The 18,092-nt window shown below is 38.7% G+C and overlaps 1 pseudogene; it reads left to right on the plus strand.

The window, feature by feature from the left end:
* The first annotated feature begins 7,870 nt into the window (after positions 1-7,870).
* LOC129672864 (condensin complex subunit 1-like) overlaps positions 7,871-18,092 on the plus strand; it is a 57,507-nt pseudogene continuing 47,285 nt past the window's right edge.

An 18,092-nucleotide genomic window follows, 5' to 3' on the forward strand; every position in this document is an offset into this window, starting at 1 on the left:
GAAAGAAACTGAAAAAGAAATCAAAAGATAAAAATATCTGCCATGCTCATGGATTGGTAGGATTAACATAGTGAAAATGGACATCCTACCAAAAGTAATCTACAATTCCCATCAAAATACTAACACAATTCTTTACAAATCTTGAAAGAACCATTCTCAGTTTCATACAAAAAAACCCCAGAATAATTAAGACAACCTTGTATAATAAAAGATCTGGTGGTATCTCCATTCCTGATCTCAAGCTGCACAGCAAAGCAATAGTAATAAAAACTGCATGGTGCTAGTATAGAAACAGAATGGTGGATCAATGGAATTGAATTGAAGACCCAGAAATAAACCCACACACCTATAAACACTTGATTTTTGACAAAGAAGCCAAATCCATACAATGGAAAAATGACAGCATTTTCAACAAATGATACTGATCTAACTGGATATCTACATGTAGATAAATGCAAATAGATCCATACTTATCACCCTGCCCAACACTAAAGTCCAAGTGGATGAAAGACCTCAACATAAAACCAGACACACTAAATCTGTTAGAAGAAAAAGTTGAGAAGAGCCTAGAATTCACTGACACAGGAGACAACTTCCTGAACAGAACACCAACAGCACAGGCTCTAAGAGCAACAATCAATAAATGGGACCTCATGAAACTAAAAAGCCTCTGTAAAGCAAAGGACACTGTCATCAGAACAAAATGACAGCCTACAGACTGGGAAAGGATTTTCACCAACCTTATATCTGACAGAGGGCTAATATCCAGAATATGTAAAGAACTCAAGAAGGTAAACAACAACAAACCAAGTAATCCATTAAACAATGGGGTACAGAGCTAAATAGAGAATCCTCTACAGAGGAATATCAAATACCAGAGAAACACTTAAATGTTCAATGTCTTTAGTCATCAGGGAAACACAAATCAAAATGATCCAGAGATTCCAGCTTACACCCATCAGAATGGCTAAGATCAAACACTCAAGTGACAACACAAGTTGGAGAGGTTGTGAAGAAAGGGGAACCCTCCTCCATTACTGGTAGGAATGGGAATGTACACTTGTACAACCACTTTGGTAATCAATCTGGCGTTTTCTCAGACAATTAAGAATAGCGCTTCCTCAAGGTTCAGCTATACCACTCCTAGGCATATATCCAAAATATGCTCAAATATACAAGGACATTTGTTCAACCATGTTTGCAGCAGCTTTTTTCGTAATAGCCAGAAACTGGGAACAACCCATATGTCCCTCAGTAGAGGAATGGATACAGAAATTGTGGTACATTTACACAATGGAATACTGCTCAACAATTAAAAATAAGGAAATCATGAAATTTGCATACAAATGGTGGGAACTAGAAAAGATCATCCTGAGTGAGCTATCCCCAAAGCAGAAAGACACACATGGTATATACTCACTTATAAGTGGATATTAGACATATAATACAGGATAATCACACTAAAATCTGTATATCTGATGAGACCTGATAGGCTAGGGTCAGAGGGAAGGAGAGGAGGACTTCTATCAGTGGATTTGGGGAGAGTTATGGGAGGAGATGAGGGAGAGAGGGTGGAATTGAAAGAGGACAAGGGAGGGGGCTACAGATGGTATACAAATTGAATAAACTGTAATTAATAAAAAAAGTAAATACATTTTTAAAAAGAACCAAAAAAGAGAGGAAAAAAAAAGATACTTTGCTGAGGAGAGCCTTGCATAGCCGGCCTCTGAAAGGCTCCACCCAGCAGAGGACTGAAACAGATGCTGAGACTAAAGCCGAACATTAGACAGAGCATAGGGATACTTACGGAAGAGTGGGGGCGCATAGAAGGACCCAGAGGGGACAAGAGCTTCACAAGAAGACCAACAGTGCCAACTATCCTGCGTCCAAGGAGTCTGGCAAGACTGAGCACTAACCAAGGACGCTGGGTGACACCGACCCAAGCCACCTACACAAATGTAGCCTGTGGGTAACGTGGCCTTCTTGTGGGTCCCACTAGAAAGGGGAGAAGGTGCTATCTCTGACACATACCCTGTTGTCTGCTTTCCAATCACTTCCCCCTAGCGGGGCTTCCTTGCTGGGCCTCTGTCCTGGTGGTACTGGATGTGCTGGTATGAGGTGGTGGGGGAGAGATTCATTTATCTGAGAAGGAGGAGGGAGGATAGGGGGAAGAGGGAGAAAGAGTGGGGTATGAAGGAGAAGAGGAAGGGCTTATGATTGGGTTGTAAAAAGAATAAATAAATAAATAAGTAAATAAATAAATAAATAAATAAATAAATAAATAGAAAAACAAAAATTTCAGAAGTCAGAAATTCATTTACTATATCTAGCCAATTAAACATCAGAGCTCAGCTTAACCTATCATAAAAAAATATAATCAAAACAGGTTAGCCTGTGGTTGTTTATACCATACATGCACCCAACAGATAGTTGTTTCATAGATGCGATTGCAGATAGAGAGCATGAAACACAATAACCTAAAAGCTTTGATATACAGAACAGCGCATTAAAGTTCGTTGTTACCCTTATGATTGTGTGGCTGAACAGGAGACATGATTTGCTGTGGCCATCAACCCTCTCTTTCGGAGAGATAATGCTTATCCAAGAACTACAGGCTGCCAAGCAAGCAGCTCAGTGCCAGGTGTGTGATACCACAATCAATCAAATTTAAAAAGGGACAGTAGACTCTTAGCAATCAAGTTTAAAAAGGGACAGTAGACTATTGTATTCCTTTTATCCCAAAGCTAGAGAGGGACGGGGGATGGGCAGACGAAAATACCTTGAAGCTGGTCTACATAGTACAGAGGTAGAAACCAGCACCAAAACAAAAGTAATGCATTTACAGAATAGAAAACAGAAATAAGGGAAATTATTAGCTCAGTTTCACTAATAGCTGGGGAAATACAATATAGCTCTGTGAAGTGTTGTCTGCTGAGCATAGGAGCCATTGTCTTCTCAATCAGAACAGCTGAATTTGCCCTCAAGAGAACTTCAGTGATGCTGAAGTCTAGCCTGTTGGCATTCTCTTATAGAGAGGAGGATTTTAGAAGGGTTCCTGGAGCCTCGCCTTCTGAAGATCCCAGGCACTCACTCCCTTGCACATTCATTTCAGCTGCACGCAATCTGCTTCAGATAGGCTTGGGTCTCTGAAAGTTCTCAGGTACATGCAGAGAAGAATTTTATCTAAATATAGAGTGAGGAAGTTTGGCTAAAGGAGAAGACTTCGTGTTTGAATTTATACAGAAGTAATCATTCATGCTAAGGTGGGACTTTCCAGTGTGTAGCTGTTTGTATCGGGGGAGAAAGGACATGCGTGTCACTGAAGTGCCGGTAAGCAGCTTTTCACCTAGGCTCCTGTACGAAATCCCAGTTACCGTCAAGATCGGCTGGAGTGGAATGATTATTTGGGACTTTTACTGGTGTTTTGCCGAAGTTGGGTAGATGTTTGTTCAAATTTCACTAGGAAAAGTTATTGCAATGCTCATCAAGTTAATAATTGATAAATATTTAGTTAGAAGACTACTCTGTTCTCTATAAACATGTGAAGCAATTGAAATTCCTATGCATTCCCAAAAGGATAAATTATTTCAGTGTCTTGGAGAGCAAACTGGTTAATATAGGGAAAGCGGTAATATGTTCTCGCCATAATTTAGCAAGTTTGTTATTAGGACAAATAGGTACAAGGATGTTTATGTTAGCATTATTTATAATATAGAAAGGAGAAACTATCTAAATATACACAAACAGAGGGATATATAGATTTGGGAATATTTGAGTAATTAGATATCATACAGTATCTAAATATAAATGCACAAGAGCTAAATATGTAAATATTGATAAAGCCTCCAAATCAATGAGTTTAAAAGTCCATTTGAATATTAGCATTTTGCCTCCCCCTGAGTGGGGAGCAGCTTTAACAGGCCATAGAGGAAGGCAATGCAGCTAGTCCTGCTGAGACCTGATAAGCTAGGGTCAGATGGAAGGAGAGGAGGATCTCCCCTATCAGTGGACTAGGGGAGGGACATGGGAGGAGAAGAGGAAGGGAGGGTAGGATTGGAAGGGGATGAAGAAGGGGGCTACAGCTGGGATACAAAGTGAATGAATTGTAATTAATAAAAAATAAATTAATTAAAAAAAGAAAATTAGTATTTAATTCATATAAGGTGAATATATGCAAAACTCCTTGTATTGTTTGAGAACAATTTTATAATGCACTGTGTGAAATTCTTAAATACCAAAATAAGAAAAAGAATATATTCATCTTCATAAATATTCAGTGGTAGGGACTCCAAAATCAATTTTAAATATTGCTGGGAAGGGAAAGAAGAAGCCTAAGAGCAGAGCACGTGGGAGATTATAATTGTTTGGGGGGACTTTTCATTGCCTAAATGATGTGGTGAGCAAGGATATTTAATAAGGTATATACAAGTGGCACCTAATTCTTGATATATTTACTGACAATTTTGATTTTCCAATAGTATAAAAGCTGTAGACATGGAAACTCTATTTTGAAATTTGGTCTTTTTTTTTTTTTTTAATTAGCAGCATGAATTACCGTATTTTCTGGAAATACAGGGCAACAACAGCGAGTAACAACTGTGAGCCATATGACTACGAGGGAATACACACCAGGCAAATAGTGTTGCCCAGTTACAACGGGAAGTTAGATGTTGACTTTCTCTCTCCCTCTGCATTGTTCTAACCTTCACTCACTAAGGGCTTGATCAGAATATAGATCCATCATCAATGCTGGAACACTGGTGTCGTATTTTGTATCAAATGCTCTTACACAGAACATGTGTAGGCCAAAAGAGAAAAAAAGAGAAAAGAGGTTGAAGATAAGCTGCAGAGAAGAAGCTAAGGAGAGGTTGAGAGGTGACAGATCAAGGAAGAAAACCAACTTCACACTCTCACATAGGTTTCTGGAGTCAGAGGAACTTGAACTTATTAGAGCTCATGCTTTCAGTACCAATGCGACCCAAGGAAGTTTACCAAATTCCTCTCCACTGTTTATCTATTGAACACCTACTTTAGTGGTTTCCTCTGGTGATGAAGCATAAGCAAGGCATTTATCAATATTTCCAACTTAATTTGTTTACAGAGTAAATTTTAACTGTCACTTCCCTCATTCAATCCATCATTTCAGTTGCGTTGCCTTACTTTTGTAATACTTGTTCTTTGTTCAGAAGTGGAGACGCGGTGTAGGTGGTATCGTGACGTAATTACTCAGTTGCATTGCTAGGTTGGTAGGAGTAGGCTCCTAGAATTCAAGTGACGTATCTAAACTCATCAGCCTGTGAGGGTATGATAGGCTTTGACACAACACTTCTCCTCAAACTAGAATTCTCCCCAGTCCATAACCTCATGGGCTTGTAATTTCCCTGTGGCTAGAGACTATTTCCTACGTTTTGGCTTTTATTTATCTTTTAACCTTTCTTAGAACCCTAGGAAGTACTCGTTCCACAGATGGAAACAGGACAATTAAAAAATCTTACCAATCTTCATAGCAGATTGAAGCTTGAATTTTTTTTTTCCAGTTCCAACAACTTTCTCAGTGAATAAGCAAGAGTGAAAACAGCAGCACCCAACTGCACACCTTCACAGCTGGAGGCTTGCGGGTTAACGTTAGTAGAGTTAAGAAAGACTTGTGTTTATATGTCCTTTCTAATCAGAACTTTCAGAATTCTTGGAAGCAATTTGGAGACTTGGAAGCAAGGCCAAAATACTTATTTAAGCCTTGGTTGGGGAACTAATCATGATATAATTAAAAGACAAGGTGGATTCCACTTGGAATGACATGATCCTTTTGTTATTGTTGTTTGTTTCTGGCTGTTGTTTAATGCAAGAGCAATGCATGCGTGCATCTGAGGACTTTCTTTCAGAGGAAATGGCTCACAGAGTTTAGACAGGACTCAGGTGCAGGCTGCTAATGTGAACATTATTCAGTGACAACAAAGAGACCTTTATTAATGCTGGAAAGTGGCTTCAAAATAATGTCCCCACCTTCCAAACAGCCACATTCTGATGACAAAACTCAAGTCAGGGACAGGTAGGGAGGCTTGAAAGATGGATTACTATCCCTTAGGTGACCAACCAAAATGTTCTCTAAATGACAGTGATGGAGATTAAGTGGCTGTGGAGCCTGGGCCCAAGCAAGGACAAGGCATGAAGCAACTTGAATATAGCTTTTCATTAAATGGAACAGAATCTTTCTGCAGATGTTTTCTTTGCTCTAAAACCAGGAAAGCAATTTACTAATTTTGTTATTCTAGAGAAGGTTTAACATGATACAAAGAGCAAATCATTACATGTGTTGAAGAATGATTAATATTCTATATTTCATATTTGCAGATGTGCTGTCAGTAACAGCTGCATAAAGGTGGATGAGGAAGGCATGGCCGGCATTTCCTTCTACCCAAAACACACTCCACATACTGTGAATGCTCACAGCAATATTTTGCAAAGTTCAGACTCAGCCCTTATCTTCTAAAGGATTTCATATTTTATTGGCATAGTAATTGAGTTTTTTCCCCCAGCAATGATTACAAATTTATGGATTGCAGGCTTGGAAAGTATTTTGTTGTATAAAGATGTTTGTTGTAATGGAATCTTTTAAAATGGAATTGGACCTGCATGATGAGAAATAGCTCCTCTCATGTAATACCCTGAACCCAAGAATCAAAGCGTAGAGTATGATTTTAGCATACCAAGTGAAGGCAACCTTCATCTGCCTTTACTTTTCCCTCAAAGGATTCAGGTTTCAAAGGCATGAACACGTCTACAGAGCACTGCTTGAGGGAGAATTGAAGTGCTCTTCTGCCATGCTAAGTGCCTGGTTGCCAAAGAAGGCATCTATCTTCTATGGCTCAGAAAACATTAGGGATCTGAGAGTGGTTTTAGACCTGTTGACTTGTTCTCAAAATTTCCATTCATTTTTTTTTCCACACAGGAAATGCAATGTTAATGCAATTGTAGCCTGCATGGGACACGTGAAACAGAGCATGATGGGGTAATCTGAGTGCTATTTGCATTGATGTTCAGTGATTTTTTTTTTTTTTTTTACTCTCGCTTTATTCTCTTTGACAGCCAAGGTGCAGGACCATGTGCAGGAAGTACTGATGATGTTGACTATGGGATGCATATGGGAAGAAATACTGTGGCAAGATTTTTCTTCAGTAAGCTGATAAGGAGTGAGAGTTTAAAGGACAAAACAAACTTGATTATTGTAGGTATTTTAAAACTGTTTTAATGAGGCTATGTCTTCTTTAACTCAGTCATACATTATTATCATCTTAGATCCTTTTTCCCCAACTGGGGAATAACTTCTTTATTTAATAGTATCCTGCTTGCCAATAACTTGCTAATGACTATAACAGACATTTCTTATGGTTCTTGAGAAACATGATTTAGATGGTTGCCTGCTGGTTTTTATTTTTAATTTTGTGATGGGTGGGCATTTACCTAACTAGTCACTTTTTATTATAAATTGAGGTCCCTACCACTAAAATTCTAACCTATTTTAATTTGGCTCATCTTTAAACAATATAGTATTTTTATTAGTCTGTACAGAATTTCACTCAGTGCATTTTGATCATATCCCCCTTCAACTTCTTCCCTCAACTCCTAGATCCAGCCCCTCCTCCATACCTCCCTTCACCTTGTGTTCTCTCTGTGTCTCTCAGTCTCTGTCTCTCCCCTCTCTCATAAAGCACTATCTATAGCAAATGTCTTAATGTCTTGGTCCTCTGGCTTTTACTACAGCTCCACCTCTTCCATGACATTCCTTGAGCTCTAGGTCTACCATTGTAGATCTTCAGCGGGGGTTGGATACTCCATGGTCAGCTGTGCTCTGTATTTGGACCAGTTGCGGATGTCGGTAATGGTCTCGATCTGCATTGAAAGCAGCTTATTTGATGAGGGGTACAGCTACGTGTGTTTGTGAACACAAATGATGAGTATTCAGAAGATGATTACGAGTGATACTGGTTTAGGGAAGTGGCTGTATTAGCTTCTCAAAGTTCCATGGCTTTACCAGCTGTGGATAGTTGGTTAAGTTTACAGCACCAGACATAAACTCCCTCCTATCTGAGCACACCTTAAGTCCAATAAGGTGACAATTGGTTACCCCAGGATATAAGTTCCACTACTGTGCCTTGAGGAATATCTTGCCAGACTGGTTTTTGTTGTGATCCATAGAGCATTGCAGCTGGATAGGACTATTGACTATCTTCTTTCTTTGGCAGCCCTTATCTCCTTTTGACACTGTAAGAGCTGGTCCCTAGGAAGGTGGTGTCCAGGTCATCACCTACCAAACTCCCATGTGTGGAAAGCTTAGTCATCAGTCCCTGGCTCTGTAGTGAGGCTGTGAGACTAGAGCCCTTCTTTTCATCTCTATCCACGGAAAGGAGAAGACTCACTTTACTCCACTGAACGCTTTCCCCTGCCACGTACTGCTTCGCCATGTGCCCAAAGGCATCATTTATTACAATTTCTGAAATTGTGAGTTAAAATAACTCTTGATTCTCTGACTACCATGATCATATAGGTTTTATTCTCAGGGTGATGGAAAGCTAACCCAATGTATATTTAGAGTAAAGGGAATATGAGGTGCCTTTTGGGTGCAAAATAACATGCATAATGTATCCTTGAGTATTCCATCTCTACCACCAAAGGGTTTTCATTCAACTGGGAGAGATAAAAAATGAGCAGACAAATATTATTCAGAGAGATAGTAGTCATGCCATGTCATGCTTACTCATGTGACAGATGACAGGTAAACAGTTTTAGGTCCAGGGTGATAAGGTCTTAAGAAAGAGTTCAGGTTGGTTTCCTATTACTAAACTCTTGAGGGAAAATAAGTTTCCCCTAGAGAAACTAAGCATCAGAGACTATCCCAGTTAAAGTGGGCTCAGGGAGAGATTCAGGCTTTGAGGAAGAAGAGGGAGGAGAGGAAGATAGTATAGCCTTAGATATTTACATCTAACATAAATCCTGACAGGGAGGATCCTAAAAATCCCCAGAGGCTACTGAGACTGAGGGAAAGGGAGACTTCACCCACTTCCACACCCTGTGCCCTGGGAATTAACTTGAAAACTAGCAAAAGCAGCAGAAAGCAATAACAAAAATAGCTGATTTAATATGCAAAGTGCATATTAGGATATGTGAAATCTCTTTCACGGCTGGCCCTGCCCCGTGCCTTCAAATGGCCATTCCATCACGTGATTAGGTGACATGATGTGTCAAGGGCCCATCCCGTGTCAAGGGCTATAATGTTAGATGGGATATAATGTCAGAAAATCTCTTAACTTTCGAATACTGCACCTGGTTCAAGAGTTTTGATGTTGTTTAGTATAAATCTGTGCTGCAGCATGCAGGTGTTAGACCGGCCATTCAGTTGCAACGCTGAATGGAAACAAGTTGCTGCGTGTGCGAATAAATTCTGCCCTTCTGTTCTGATGATCCCGTCATTTGTCGTTTTACCATGATAGCACTAGGGTGGAAGAGGGCATCGGTTGGCTGACTGTAAATGTTTGAGTCTACAGGTTATTAGACTCTTCCGATTGCAGATGCCCTCTGGGCGGTAATGACATGTGTCATATGCCATTATGGTCACAGAGATCATCCCCATACATTCTGTTTCCAAACCTTAATGTTTCCTCACAGGTCTGTGACTGGTAACCCAAGCTCTTATAGATTGCCCTGAAATCACTACGTCTCCTTATCTCAGGCTATCTCCTATATAAACCACCAATGACCAGATGAACTGCTTAAAGCGCTGTCCTTTAGGAGAGTTATTTCTGTTTCCTGTCTTTTAGGAGTACCACTGAGTAAGATCATAGCGCAGTAGTACTTTTATTTTGATAGCTGTCATATGTGGTGTTAAAACATTGTGTACAAACTTTGCTCTCTTTCCTCCTAGGTTGTGTGCTGAGGAAGACAAGCCAATGATCCAATGATAGGTGACATAAAGCCATGGGAAGTTCATATGCTCTATCTATTTTCTGTATTGCCCAGCCCTATATATGTCATTTTCTTTTGATGGAGGCTTGCTTGACCACACAATAAATAACAGGGAAGTTCTGGGATGTACTAGCTTTGTCTTTTTCCACTAGGCCCATTAGTACAGCAGTGAATCTTTGCTGCAGATGGAATTGTTCTGCTATTGAACATTAGAAGGCTTGGTTGGGAGGTCTGTTATTGAGACAAATTCTGCCCACCAAAATTATGTTAACTTGGAAATTCTAGTATCATAGACTCTGCTAAGTCCATCAATGAGAGCTAGCTCCTTGCACCATACCTGACTCTGTAGCCGAGTACCTCTCTGATTTATGAACCATTAAAAAAATGACAGTATTTCTTACGTGTCATCTGGTAAATATATTGGAGCTATATTCTCAATGGTGAGTTCCAGTTCCTCCAATATACTGTAACACCTACCTCTTCATACTGGAATAGATAATATGAAATGATAAACCTTATTCTGAGAGATGCTGCTGCATTGTGCTCTGATATTGGACACACACACACACACACACACACACACACACACACAAGCACTAATGAGGTGGACATCTGAATTCTGTAGAATTTATCTTTTAACACATAAGGTTCATTTATTCGGCCAGAGTTTTCAGGATACGCCATCTGCTTTAAAATTTTTCTTCCTTTCCCCTCTTACTACTACAACACCGTCATGTTTAAATCAGGACAGTGGTTTTTTTCAAGAGGTCTAAATATACGGTCCAAGCAAATCTGAACTATTTTTATGTGGAAGACAGGAGTGGTAGCATAGCTTTGAGAGGAGTCCTAAATATATACCATTGTTTCTTCTTTTTTTTTTTTTTTTTTTCTGTCACAGCTGTATGTTTTATTAAATCAGTCTTATTTACTGCCAAAGTCTGGGTGCCTAGTTGTATCTTGAGCTGTAAATGATGGTCTTATTTTAGATTTTTTTTTGTTTTTTTTGTTTTTTTTAAAAAAACATGCTTCCCTTTTCTGATAATTTTAGAAAGTAAATTATAGGAAAAAACAGTGAGTTACAAGTCCGTTCCCAAGGCTGTGTTACTGTGCAGTAGTGAAGATATCATACACCTATACAGCAGGTGTATAGGTGCGACTTATTTTCAGAATATCTTGTCATTTTTTGGGCCCACTTAATTAACGTCATCAGGAAGCAACTTCTCGGGTCCTTTCAGATGTGACTCCAGTGTTTAGCCAACTTAAGAACCATTGATACATTGATAACATTCTGACCCCAGCTGTGTTATTGTATCTTGTTAGCATCGTGTCAATAGAAAAGCGTAACTTAGAGTTTTACTGATTCTTTTAGATTGAATTGCTTTAAAACTAGTCCCTGTTTCAAAACTCTTGGAGCTGATTGATTAGTAGTACTCCTCTTGGATTGTGTTTGAATGTTTCCATATTCCTGTCATTTTGCTACAGTCGGCTACTTCAAATCAAGTTTCAAACAAAAATAATCTATAAATGTCTCACACTATCTTTTCTTTTCTATTAGATCTTCTCTCAGATGAAACGTGTACACATTCACCTTTTAAAGACAAATATTTCATTAGTTTTAGTTGATTTCCTACTCCTACATTTATTGCTTGTACTATTTATTATTAGGATTGTATGAATGCTTTTTTATCTTTTGCCATTTCATATGCTCGTTGTTTTTCTGAACTTTAGGTCACTTCAAAATTAGAGTTATTTTATGGCATTCTCAAGTTTCCTTGCCGAAAACGATTGATCAGGAAAGCCCCAAGGGCAGCTGCCTGGTTCATCTCCTTCGCACTGGTTAGAATCCATTAGTCAATACTCGGAGCCTGCAGTTGCTCAAGCAGCATTGATCCACCTAACTGTTCTCTAGTCCAGCTCACAGCTCATCTTGTCCACAAGGGATCATCTGAGGGTTTGTCAAGTGTGTGACTGAAACTGAGGGGCATTATGTTTGTGGTGTTTCCTGTGCTGTTTTAGAACAACACTAATAGTTACTATTTGGTTGATGACTTGCTGAGAGTATCACTTAAAATATTTAGTTTACGAAGCGTATCATGGACATCAAGGACCGTCATGGCATTTATCTTACAAATGAAGAAACTGAGTAAAGAGGCAGAATAATTGTCCGTAGTGTTATAATTCCCAAACAGTAAAGCTCTTGGATATTATACACTCTTGATGATGTTGCCGGAATAGCTAGTGCATCAAAATTAATTGGTGAACAAAATTCAAAAATGATTGCTTTGTGAAAATTATTTTTTACTTTTATTTTATTTTAGGGGCATGGGTGTTTTGCTTGTAGTGTCTGTGCTCCACATATGTGAAGAGCCTGTGGAGGCCAGAGGAAGGTATTTGATATCCTAATATTTGAGTCACAAATGGTTGTGTGAGCCTTGTGGGTGATAGGCATCAAACCTATGTCCTCTGCAAGAGCAACAAGTGTTCTTAACTGCTAAGCAATGCCCCCAGTCCCTGTTTTTCTATGTAATGCTTCGATTCTCCTGCCTGACTTAGTAACTGTTTCATATTCTTAAAATCTTTTCAGAAGACATACTCACCTTAATAGTACTCATATTTTAAATTAAACATCGAGAAGGCCATCACTGAAAAAAAAATCTACTATTTCCCCAAGTGGGAAATAGTAAGAGCTGGAGGGGATGGGAACTCCATAAGCAGAGCAACAGAACAAGATAATTTGAACACAGGGAACTTCCCAGAGACTCATACTCCAACCAAGGACTATTCGTGGAGATAACCTAGAACCCCTGCACAGATGTATCCCATGGCAGTTCAGTGTCCAAGTGGGTTACATAGTAATGGGAAGAGGGAATGCCTCTGACATAATCTGATTGGCCTGCTCTTTGATCACCTCCCCCTGAGGGGGGAGCAGCCTTACCAGGCCACAATAGAGGACAATGCAGCCACTGTTGATGAGAACTGATAGACTAAGATCAGAAAGAAGAGGAGAACCTCCCCTATCAGTGGAATAGGGGAGTGGCATGCATGCAGAAAGGGGAGGGAGGGTGGGATCAGGAGGGGAGGAGGGAGGGGCTTATGGGGGGATACAAAATGAATAAAGTGTAATTAATAAAATAAAAAAATGCAAAAAAGAGAAATATCAGAGTAATACAATAAATCAAACTTACTCTCTAAAAAAAAAAAAAGAAATCTAAAGAGATCCTTGAGATGGACTAGAAATTTCAGTTAAAGTGAAATAGCATTATCTGACAAATGTCACAACTACAAGGATGAGTACTGCTAAAACAAACTTTTTGTGATGACATTCTGTCCATTAAAAATTAACATTTGCCTACTGGGATGACATTTTGTGATGTCTTTTAAATAAAGCAATGCTGAGAATTGAGTCTGAAGAAACTAATCAAGAAAGAGGACTCTGGCTAAAATGCTCAATCCCCATTCAGAAAGGTAAAGAGGATGGACATCAGAAGAGGGAGAAAACAGGGAACAGGACAGGAGCCTCTGAAAAACTCTACCCTGCTGGGTATCAGAGCAGATGTTGAGACTTATAGCTAAACTTTGGGCAGATTGCATGGAATCTTATGAAAGAAGGGGGAGATAATAAGACCTGGAGAGGACAGGAACTCCAAAAGGAGAGCAACAGAACCAAAAAATCTGGGCCCAGGGGTCTTTTCTGAGATGGATACTCCAATCAAAGACCATTCATGGAGATAACCTATAACCCCTGCATAATTGTAGCCTATGGCAGTTCAGTGTCCAGATGGGTTCCATAGTAATGGGAACAGGGACTGTCTCTGACATGAACTGATTGGCCTGCCCTTGAATCACCTTTCTTTGAGGCGGGAGCAGCCTTACCAGTCCACAGAGGGAGACAATGCAGCCAGTCCTGATGAGACCTGATAGGCTAGGATCAGAAAGAAGGAGAGGAGGACCTCCCCTATCAGTGGACTTGAGGAGAGGCATGGGTGGAGAAGGGGGAAGGAGGGTGGGATTGGGAGGGGAGGAGAGAGGTAGCTACTGTGGATACATAGTGAATAAACTGTAATTAATAATAAAAATATAAATAAAAATAAAATATAAAAAAAGCAACATGCTTCCTAGTTCTACAAGTTCCTTTTTATTTTTCACATAGATAATTAGGTTGATTTGATATGGGATCTCTGTCACATCAATGTTTATATTTGCTTTCTGCAAAAAAAGTACTCATTAATATCTATTTTTAATTTTTTAAAAGCAGCTTCTTTTTAAAAAGATTTCTTTCTTTATTATGTACACAATGTTCTGTGTGCAGGTATACCTGCACACCAGAAGAGGGCACCAGATCTCATTATAGATAGTTGTGAGACACCATGTGGTTGCTAGGAATTGAACTCAGGATCTCTGGAAGAGCAGCCAGTGCTCTTTATCTCTGAGCCATCCCTGCAGTCCCTGTATTTTTTTCAATTGAACTATACTATATTGTAAGAATTCAATATGCAGTTGTAGTTGCATGAACTTTCTTTTCTAGATTTAATATTGACCTGTGGAAAAATTAGTCTAGAGAGAACAAGATATAAACTTAAGGTTATTATGAGTGATGCATAGCTCAAAAAGTTGAGAGGAAGTTATATGTATTAATAATGTGTTAGAGGGGTTAAAGGGATGAAATTTAGGAAAATAAAAGCGAAATTTTAGCTTTAAATTTTACAATGTTCTTAAACTTAGAAAGTCTAGATTAGAGTGGAAATATATAAGTCAATATAACAAATTTGTGAATATCTGTAGAGATAAAGTAAACTGTGAATTGCATATATCCCATAATATTTTCAAATGATTTCTCATAGAATTAGCTGTGTATTTTATTGATGAAGCATTTTGAGATAAACAGAAGTTAGCATTTAAGATGGTAGCTGGCTATATAACTTCCTATGTTAATAAAAACTAGTAAATCTTATATTTACTTTCTTGAGAATATATATATATGTATATATATATATATATACATATATATATATTTTATGGTCCATATGAAAGAAGAATATAAACAAAGAACAAATAAATCTCTTAGAGATGATGCAGAGGTATTAAAGTATTAAGAAATTATTTTATTGTCTTTTTAATTAAATTTTTATTTTTTTAAATATTACTTACAGTTTATTCATTTTGTATCCCAGCTGTATCCTGCTCCCTCATTCCCTCCCAATCCCAACCCCTCATCTCCTCCCTGTCCCTTTCCAAGTCCACTGATAGGGGAAGTCCTCCTCCCCTTCCGTCTGACCCTCGCTTATCAGGTATCTTCAGGACTGGCTGCAAATTCCTCCTCTGTGGCCTAGTAAGGCTGCTCCTCCCTCAGGGGGAGGGGGAAAGTCAAAGAGCCAGCCACTGAGTTCATGTCATAGGCAGCCCCTGTTCCCCTTACTAAGGTACCCACTTGGATACTGAGCTACCATGGGCTGTATCTGAGCAGGGGTTCTAGGTTATATCCATGCATGGTCCTTGGTTGGAGAAACAGTCTCATAAAAGACCCATGTGCCCTGATATATTTGGTCCTTGTGGAGCTCCTGTCCTCTCCATGTCATACTAACTCCCCCTTCTTTCATATAATTACCTGTACCCTGCCAAAGGTTTGGTTATGAGTCTCAGTATCTGCTTTGATACACTGCTAGGTAGAGTTTCAGAGACCCTCTGCGGTAGGCTCCTGTCCTGTTCCCTGTTTTCTCCTACATCCAATTTTGTTGTCTTGACTAGTTAAGTGGCAATATTCAGAATGACAAATGGAAGATAATTTAAGGAGACTAGAAGATTCAAAAAAAATGAATATTTTAAAAACATACTATTAATCTTTAAATTATATGAGTTTAAAACCTAACCAGTCCACAGAGGAAGACAATGCAACCAGTACTGATGAGACCTGATAGGATAGGGTCAGATGTAAGAGGAGGAGGTCCTCCACTATCAGTGGACTACAGGAGGGTCATAGGGGGAGAAGAGAAAGGGGGAGAAGAGGGAGGTTTGGGAGGAGATGAGGGAGGGGGCACGGCTGGAATACAAATCGAATAAATTGTAATAAATGATAATTCTAAAAAAACTCTCAAAAAAAGTTGGTGATTGTAAGCATGTGTTAGTAGAGGTACCTGGAAAAATCTTAGCAAAGATGTAGGTAGATTAATCTATGGCAGAGATTTGAAAACAATACAAATGGCCTAATTAAGAAATTTATTAACATGTATAAATCACATTTTTTTTTGAAAGAAAGTCTTTCTGTTTCACAATCTTCTCTTTTAATCCTGATCTCAAGTCACCCTTATTTTTCAGCATTCTGAGTAAACTGGGAGGAGAGAGAGAGAGAGAGAGAGAGAGAGAGAGAGAGAGAGAGGAGATAGAGCGAGAGAGAAAGAGCCTAATGTATCTTAGCAAATCTCAAACTCACTGTGTAGCCAAGGATGACCTGGAACCTCTGCTCTACCTGCTGGCGTGTACTATTATGGCCAGTCTTGGCTAGCTACATAGAATATTTTTAGTGCGCTTGCTGGCTATTTGTATTTCCTCCTTTGAGATTTATCTATTCAGGTATTTTTGTCCATATTTTAACTGGATCTCAGTTTTTGTTCGCTGTTGTTAACTTTATCATCTTGTTTTCTCTGACAAAACTTAGGTAATTTTTTTTTTATAAATTCTGTTTCTGAAATCAATATTCTACAGAGTGTTTTCCATATGTAAACCTTGTTAGTTAGTCCACCTTCTACTGTCTAAGTTTAGAATTTTAAGAATACATGCATAGGTTTTTTATTTTTAAGACTAAAACGGCTAGTACCAATAGAGTAAACGTAGAAAAAGATTCCTATTTAAAATAGGAATACATTGCAACACAGCAAGCAAATTTATTGACTCTCTTGACTAGAAAAAGGATTAAGATTATTTATATAAATCGTAATCTGTATATATTATAGGCAAATTTTACATGTTCAGTGCAGGTAAATGATAACAGTTACCTTAGTTGAGTGGCTGTTATGTAACAGCCTCTTCTTCTTCATGGTATACACAGTAACAGGGTGCATTGGTTTTCCAATATGCACCGTAGATGACCAAAATGGGAAAAATGAGAAGTTATGAAATTATTCGTGGTCACATGTAGCATGAAGTTTTGTTTTAGAATCATGCCTGTATAGAACATCCTACATGGACTGAGTTGCTTTGTTCCATTTTAAGAACAATTGACAAAACAAGACTAAACAACAACAAAAACCATAGCACAGGTTATCAACAGATCTCTTTAACTTGGTGAATAATGAGCCCCAAGGGAATTTTTGGGCTCCATTGTTCATAGAGTATCCAGGGTTATAATTGCTGCATATATTTTATTTTCAATTAATAATACTGAGAACTGGTACATTTTTAGGTATTATGGACTAGTTTCATATCTGTCTTCTCTGTCTGCATTCTGTCCTTTGCTTTGCCTTCTCTGAACTTCCCATTATCCAGAACACCAGCTCTTCAACTCTCTGGGCAGCAACTTGACTTTTTCAAACTGCATTTTAGGTAACACCTCCTTTCCCTGAAATTAAAATATATATGTATATATATATTTTATCTAAATACAAAAGTAGTACTTTGTTCACTATTTATACAAACTGGCCATTAAAATTCAAGCATTTGCTAGATATATAAGGTTTAATTAAGTGAACAAAACCACCATCTCTTTAATTAAAAAAATTACCTTGTAGTGGAGAGCTGCACACGAAAGAGCAGTAAAGAAATAAAATGGCATGCGACACAATTAGACGTCCATAATTATTTGCCAAATCTGCACCTCTCTACAGACTGAAAGTGGTAATTTCTAATTACATATGGGCAGCAGACATTACTTGGCCCTCCTCTGAAAGCTCAACCTTATCGCCTGTTTGTATGTGCTGAATTTCATTCCAGATAGAGGTGTGACTAACTCAAGGGTGGTCAGGGAAGAAGATGGCACTTTCTGCTTTTCATCTCAGTTCACTTAGACATGCACAGTGGCCTTCCAGTCTTTCTGAGCATTTCAACCACAGTGCTCTCAGAATTCCTCCTCACAGGTGTTCCCTTCATACATGCTAAATGGATACATTGCTCTTCCATCATGCAGAAATATGCTTTCTGCT

This window comes from Psammomys obesus, unplaced genomic scaffold (assembly GCF_907164565.1).
Source record: "Psammomys obesus unplaced genomic scaffold, mPsaObe1.curated_primary_1811, whole genome shotgun sequence".
NCBI classification, from domain to species: Eukaryota; Metazoa; Chordata; class Mammalia; order Rodentia; family Muridae; genus Psammomys; species Psammomys obesus.